The sequence below is a fragment of the Hypanus sabinus genome, unplaced genomic scaffold (assembly GCF_030144855.1).
Source record: "Hypanus sabinus isolate sHypSab1 unplaced genomic scaffold, sHypSab1.hap1 scaffold_575, whole genome shotgun sequence".
In the NCBI taxonomy this organism is placed as follows: domain Eukaryota; kingdom Metazoa; phylum Chordata; class Chondrichthyes; order Myliobatiformes; family Dasyatidae; genus Hypanus; species Hypanus sabinus.
The window spans coordinates 301,055-307,985 of NW_026781436.1; the positions used below are offsets into that span (position 1 = coordinate 301,055).

The 6,931-nt window shown below is 44.4% G+C and overlaps 1 non-coding gene across 1 annotated transcript; it reads right to left on the minus strand.

Annotated features, from left to right (window-relative positions):
* Positions 1-805: 805 nt before the first annotated feature.
* trnai-uau (transfer RNA isoleucine (anticodon UAU)) lies at positions 806-899 on the minus strand. Its single transcript has 2 exons — positions 862-899; positions 806-841 (listed from the first exon to the last, which is right to left on the minus strand). It is a non-coding gene; the product is annotated as a tRNA-Ile (tRNA).
* Between the last annotated feature and the right edge of the window lie 6,032 nt (positions 900-6,931).

Sequence of the window (6,931 nt, forward strand, 5' to 3'; positions counted from 1 at the left end):
CAAAACAGAACAGAACTTGATAAAAACAAGATGCTACCATAGTCAGTGCAAGTAGTTTAGATGGGACATCCGGGTGGGTTTCTTAAATTAATATGAATATTGTCAAATCAAGTCAGGTCTAGTCACTTTTTAGTGTCATTTCGACCATAACTGCTGGTACAGTACACAGTAAAAACGACACAGCGTTTTCCAGGACCATAGTGTTACATGAAGCAAAACAAAAACTACACTGAACTACGTAAAAACAACACAAAAACTACACTAGTCTAGATACCTACCCAGGACTGCATAAAGTGTTCAAAACAGTGCAGGCAGTACAATAAATAATAAGAGATTTGGTGCTTTTAACGATCTCTACGGAGGAGCCGTCAATGGTCGTCGCTCTGTGCCCTCCTGAAGTTAACAACCATCTCTTTTGGGTTTTTTGTTCAGACTCAGAGACAGGTCGTTCGCTCTGCACCAGTCCGTTAGCCGCTGCACCTCCTCTCGGTAAGCTGACTCGTTGTTCTTGCTGATGAGACCCACCACGGCCGTGTCATCGGCGAACTTGATGATGTGATTCGAGCTGTGTGTTGCAGCACAGTCGGGGTCAGCAGAGTGAACACCAGTGGACTGAGCACACAACCCTGGGTGTAAACTCACACTCTCCTTCTCAGATCAAAATCAAAGCTGCATCGATTCGAAGTTAAATACAAATAATAAGCAGGGTGTCTCAGAGGTACAAATCAAATGTAAGATTCCAGTGGAATGCTCAGCTTGAGAGACGCCTAGTCACCCGGGCATTGCAACTATTAAAAATCACGAGTGTTCTAGGTGAGGCTCGAACTCACAGCCTCGGCATTTCTCCGCCGCGTACTGCCATATATGTACCGCGCGCTAACCGATTGCGCCACTAGAGCCCAGTGCTGCAAACACGTGTTTTTATTCTATATGGAAAGAAAATCTAGAAGAAAATTACAGATATCATAGTGCATAGAGCCAAAAAATCTATAGAGCCCGTGAAAAGGCCGTTCGGCCCACAATGTATTGTCATTCCAGCTAAAAATCAAATCAAATGCACTCAAACTCTAATCCCTCCTTCCTACCCTGTCCATATCCCTCGATCTTCCTTACATCCGTGTGCATATCGAGTTAACAAATGTGCACATCAAATACCACCTATAAATTTGCTGATAATGCAAACATTGTTGGTCGAATCTCAGATGGAGACGAGAGGGCGAACAGAGGTGAGATATGTCAACCAGTTGAGTGGTCTCGCAGCAACAACCTTGCACTGAACGTCAGAAAGACGAAAAAGCTTATTGTGTACTTTAGGAAGGAGAGAGATACCAATCCTCATAGAGGGACCAGAAGTGGAGAGAGTAAGCAGTTTCAAGTTCCTGGGTGTTGAGATCTGTGAGGACTTAACCTGGTCCCAACATGTCGATGCAGTTATAAAGAAGGCAAAACAGCGGCTATACAGTACTTCATTAGGAGATTAACGAATAGACTCAAACAACTTCTGGAGAGCATTCTGACAGGCTGCGTCACTGTCTGGTATGGGGGGGGGGGCGGGTGGGCGAAGAGTTGCTACTCTACCGGATGGGGAGATGGAGAACGATATGATCATGCGGATGTAAGCAGAGAGCTATGGATGGGGAGAACAAGTGAGCACTCAAGTACTCAGTAGGCGAACTTTAAGTACAGACTTTCCATGAGCGTGGGTGGCAGGCGACAATTGCAGTCTGATTCTGAAGGGAACAGCGGCATCCAACCATTCTCCGGCGAAATGTCGTGTCGAGACTTGGATGGCAGCCTTTGTTATGTTGGAAAAATGACGCTGGAGCTCTTCCCTGGTTGGGAACTGAAGGGTACTTGAAGTTTACCTTCATCCTCTGTTGAACCTTTCTCTGTGCGTTGTTACTCTGTGTGTCCAGGCGCCACATTAGGGTTGAACACTTGAATTTTCATTATAGTTCATCATCCGCTCGCAGTGCTTCATTTTCTCAGCCAGATCATGTGAACCTTCACCTAACTTTTGCACTCGAGGTCCCCCCAATAATATATCATCAATGCCGTTAAATCTGGGACACCAAGTGAGAGATTGCTAGTTACCGACCCACTGGCTAATGGATCATGACAGTCAGTCTGCCTTGCTAGATCGGTCCAGTAAGACTGAAAAAATAATCATTTCCCAAACTCCCCAAGTGCTTTTCATTGATAATCTCCTTGTGAATTCCGCTCCATCAAATTCGCAATATCTGACACAGCAGCATATAGTTAGAGGGGCAAACTAGTTAGAGGGGCAAACAGACAAAAACAGACAGCAGAAGGCACGCAGCAGGACAGACGAATAGATAGATGGATGGATGGATAGATAGATAGATAGATAGATAGATAGATAGATAGATAGATAGATAGATAGATAGATAGATAGATAGATAGATAGATAGATAGATAGATAGATAGATAGATAGATAGATAGATAGATAGATAGATAGATAGATAGATAGATAGATAGATAGATAGAAACAGACAGACAGTTCAGCAGACCAGAAAGACCTATAATCTAGCATTGTAGATAATTACTCAGGGATGGATGTTCTTACTCAGGGATGAAGATTCTTACTCGAGGATGGAGAATCTTACTTAGGGATGGATATCCCTACTCAGCGTGGCTTAATCGGATGCGAGGTAGGGACAAGCCATCGCCATAGAAGCAGCGAGAGGGCAGTTGGGCCGGTGTAAAAACAAACGACGTCGCAGTTCATTCCCGATCCTTGCCAGCCGGTCAGGTGGATGATCAGATGTCCTCTTCGCTCTGCCTCGCGATGCCAGTGGAGACCGCCACAGGCGGGAAATATAGATCGAAGTTCAGTGGAGTGAGCTTCACCAGAGAACGCAGGATCAACCGCGTGGTCCGTACACAGGGATTCCGGAGACCGGGTGATTTTTGTTCTGATGTAGAAGCGACATTATTGTGAACAACGAAAACGCAGTAGCATGGGTCGCAGAGTGGAAACGAAATCTCTGCTTCAAATGCCTACATCTGAAGACACTCAACACCTTCCGTTAACGAATGCTAAAACTTACAGATCCAATAAACCTGTCCCTCCATATTAGATGCACCTGATATGGACAAGTAGTTACCACTACTCAACACCAGAATGTCTCTAATATTTTTTAAACTTCCGTATGAAACACGTCTTCCACCGTTTCGAAAATTGAACTTTAGATTTGCCGCTGATATCTGAAATGTTTCATGTTCGGCAACTTCCTGGTGCAATCCTTCTGCAGCGGTTTCACTGCAATCACAACGAAACTTTATGATGCTCTTATTAGACCATAATTATACGTCACTGCGTCATGACCTTTCCGGTTTGTGAGGGCAGGTATTCGGAATGTGTTGAAATGCAGTCTACCCAGTCCCTACCCTCATTCTTGTTTGAAATCCCATTTCCTTACCCTTCTCTATATCAGCAAATAAGAACCCTGTCATTCTTTGTCAATATCCCAACCCGACACATCCATGGAAGTTAATGACCTCAATAGTGACCCCTGTCTGTCCATCGATGACCATTTGCCAGTATTTCATCTGCTTTTATAGCACGGCGTCGTTCGACAATTGCAGTTCAACCTATAAGAGCACTCGCACATTTTCAGACCTGATTCACCTGCCATTACAGCATGAAGCTAATGTCCCCAGCTTATTCCATTCCATGGATCGGTCACGGGCATTCGGTAATGTAGGACCCGTTTTTTGTCAGTGTACATCACGTGACAGGTGTTGTTCCAAGGTCTGAAAAGAAAAAAAAAACATAGAGTCGTCCAGTGAACCAGACTCTGCAGAAAGAGAAACAAGCTAACGATCACCCTCGTACTGAGGTCAAGAGTAAATGTGTCAATTTTCAACATGGAGGTTGTGGGGCTGTGAAAGATAAAGTCGACCACGGCACGTGAAACACTGGCTGCTCTTTAGGGTTTTGTCGCACGAGGACGAGAAAGGAACATGGGCATCACCATGGAAAATAAGAGCGGGCAGTTCAGCCGGTGTAAGAGATTTGTGGTTCCATACTAGATCATGACGCAATCTGTCAGATATTCTCCAGTATACACCCATAGATGTTAATCTGAGTTTTAGATGGCATCATAAATTTGCACAAACTGACATAGCATGGGTTGTAAAAGCTGGTAAACGTTTCCAGGGCACTGCTAACAAATACTGCTCCACTAGGCCTCTACACTAACAATTCCAGTCGATATTTAGGTAATCATAGCCGAGCTGCAAACTACTCTGGTGTTCTGGTAATTTCCATAAGCTGGCTACATTTAATTATTTCCCTTCTGCTCGCATTTCAAACATCTTTGGAAATTGAAGCGCATAACATCTCAAAGTCCCCCCTTATCAACTCTCCAGTTACATCTCTAAAGCTGCCCAGAGGGAGGGAGGTGATTGATGGTGTCGGTGAATTCCAATGTCAGTGTTGCACAGGGTGGAGTACAGTGCTGGGTGTGCAAAGTTCGTCGTGGTCACTTCACAGTGTTCCGCGTTGTACAGGTCTGTGTCCTGGCTTTGAAAATCTGGATATTGTAAAGTTCGTTGTCCACGCAATCAGCTGCCGAATATTCTTGTAAAGGCAAGTATGCAGGACATGTTTATATATAACCATATAACAATTACAGCACGGAAACAGGCCATCTCGGCCCTTCTAATCCGTACCGAACGGTAATCTGATCTAGTCCCACTGACGGGCACTCAGCCCATAACCTTCCATTCCTTTCCTGTCCATATACCTATCCAATTTTACTTTAAATGATAGCACCGAACCTGCCTCTACCACTTCTACTGGAAGCTCGTTGCATACAGCTACCACTCACTGAGTAAAGATATTCCACCTCGAGTTATCCTTAAACTTTTGCCCCCTAATTCTCAACTCATGTTCTCTTGTTTTTGAATCTCCCCTACTCTCAGAGGAAAAAGCCTATTCACGTCAACTCTATCTATCCCTCTCATAATTTTAAATACCTCTGTCAGGTCCCCCTTCCACCTTCTATGCTCCAAAAAATAAAGACCTAACTTGTTTAACCGTTTCCTGTAACTTAGGTGCTGAAACCCAGGGAACATTCTGGTAAATCCTTTCTGTATTCTCTCTATTTTGTTGACATCCTTCCTATAATTCAGTGACCAGAACTGTACACAATAATCCAAATTCGGCCTTACCAATGCCTTGTACAATTTTAACATTACATCCCAACTCCTATATGCTCTGATTTATAAAGGCCAACATACCAAAAGCTTTCTTCATCACCCTGTCCGCATGAGATTCCACCTTCAGGGAACCATGGTCCATTATTCCTAGTTCACTCTGTTCTGCTGCTTTCTTCAATGCCTTACCATTACCATGTATGTCCTATTTGGATTATTTCTACCAAAATATAGCACCTCACACTTATCAGCATTGAACTCCATTTGCCATCGTTCAGCCCTCTCTTCTAACTGGCCTAAATCTCTCTTCAAGCTTTGAAAACCTACTTCAATATCCACAACGCCACCTACCTTAGTATCGTATGATGGTTACAGCCTCCTCTTTCTCAACCCGCCGAGTTGCAGCAGAGTTTGCTTTCTGATTATCCAACTCCCGGCTGTTCCGTGCTTGAGCTACACTGGTCAGTGTCCATGCAGTCCAGAGTTGGTTAGTACAAGTCTGTTTTCTTACATTGTTGCAGGTCGTTTGTGTACTCAGTGGGATGAGCATGAGAGGCAGTGAATTCACTGTGAAATGTTCATGTCTTTATTTCTACAGCAAATGATATGTGCCTGAAATATGAGTCTTCACAGAGCAGTGTTGCGTTTATTGGGGTCTGTGTTCCTCCATTCTGGTGCCCCAACAGTACTGAGCTGGTGAGGTTCTTATATCAGTGGTACAGCACAAAACTGAGATTATCCAGCTCGGTGTCATCAGTGTTATATTTTGATCAATCTCTGTCGTTGTATTCTAGTCTTGTATTGGCATCTACAAACACTAGGAGGAGATGTTCTCTGGCAGCTCCGTGTGCTTGGAATGCAGTGTCATTGCTTTTAGAGAAGCACAAACTAATCTTGTACAACGTTCCCACTGTCCCATTCCTACAGTTCGGCAGGTTAATTCTCCTGGAGGACCTGACCACTTTCTCTCTGAACGCTCTAATCTGTTGTTCCCACTACCCGAGCAGGAAGTGTCCCAGATGAGAACGGCAGTCAGGATAGAAATAACAATTTCGTCACATGCCCACCGGGCTTCAAATCATTGACCAATAAACATTAACCAGTACAGTACTGTGTGTGTGATGCCAATGATGACAATTAAAGCTGCATATATGCCTGCATGTGGTCCGGGTCCCCCACAGTTATGCTTTTTAATCGAACACCACCTCCTCCGTAGTTTCAACGCGTCTGAGAATATCACCATACACGCGTCCTGATCTCATTCTCCCTCTGTCTGTCTGTGTCGCTGTTCCTCGCGCGCTCTCCCTCTCGTGCTGTCTCTCGCGATGCTTCTCTCTTTTCCCCTCTCTCCGATATCTCATTTGCAACCTCTTTCTCTCTCTCTCTCTCTCTCTCCCTCTGTCTCTTCCCCCCCCCCCCATCTCTCTCTCTCCTCTCCCATATTTATTTTTCTCTCTTACAGTTAAAAAGTACAGGCAATTTTCCTCTATCTTAATCTGTAAAACAGTAAATACCTTTTGCTGGAAGATAGTTGAACGACCTACAGGTAAAGAAAGAGAAGAAAACAAGAGTGCAAGAGTGAAAGAAAGCGCGAGTTATTACAGGAGCAGGAGTGGTTCATACTGACGAAAACTCCCTGTCCAGGATCAGGCAGTTTTGTCAGAACAGGGAGGCTGAGGGTGACAGATCCGCCTGAAAATTATAAAGGTGGGAGGTGAGGTGCAAAGGCGATTTCGGCGTAAATTT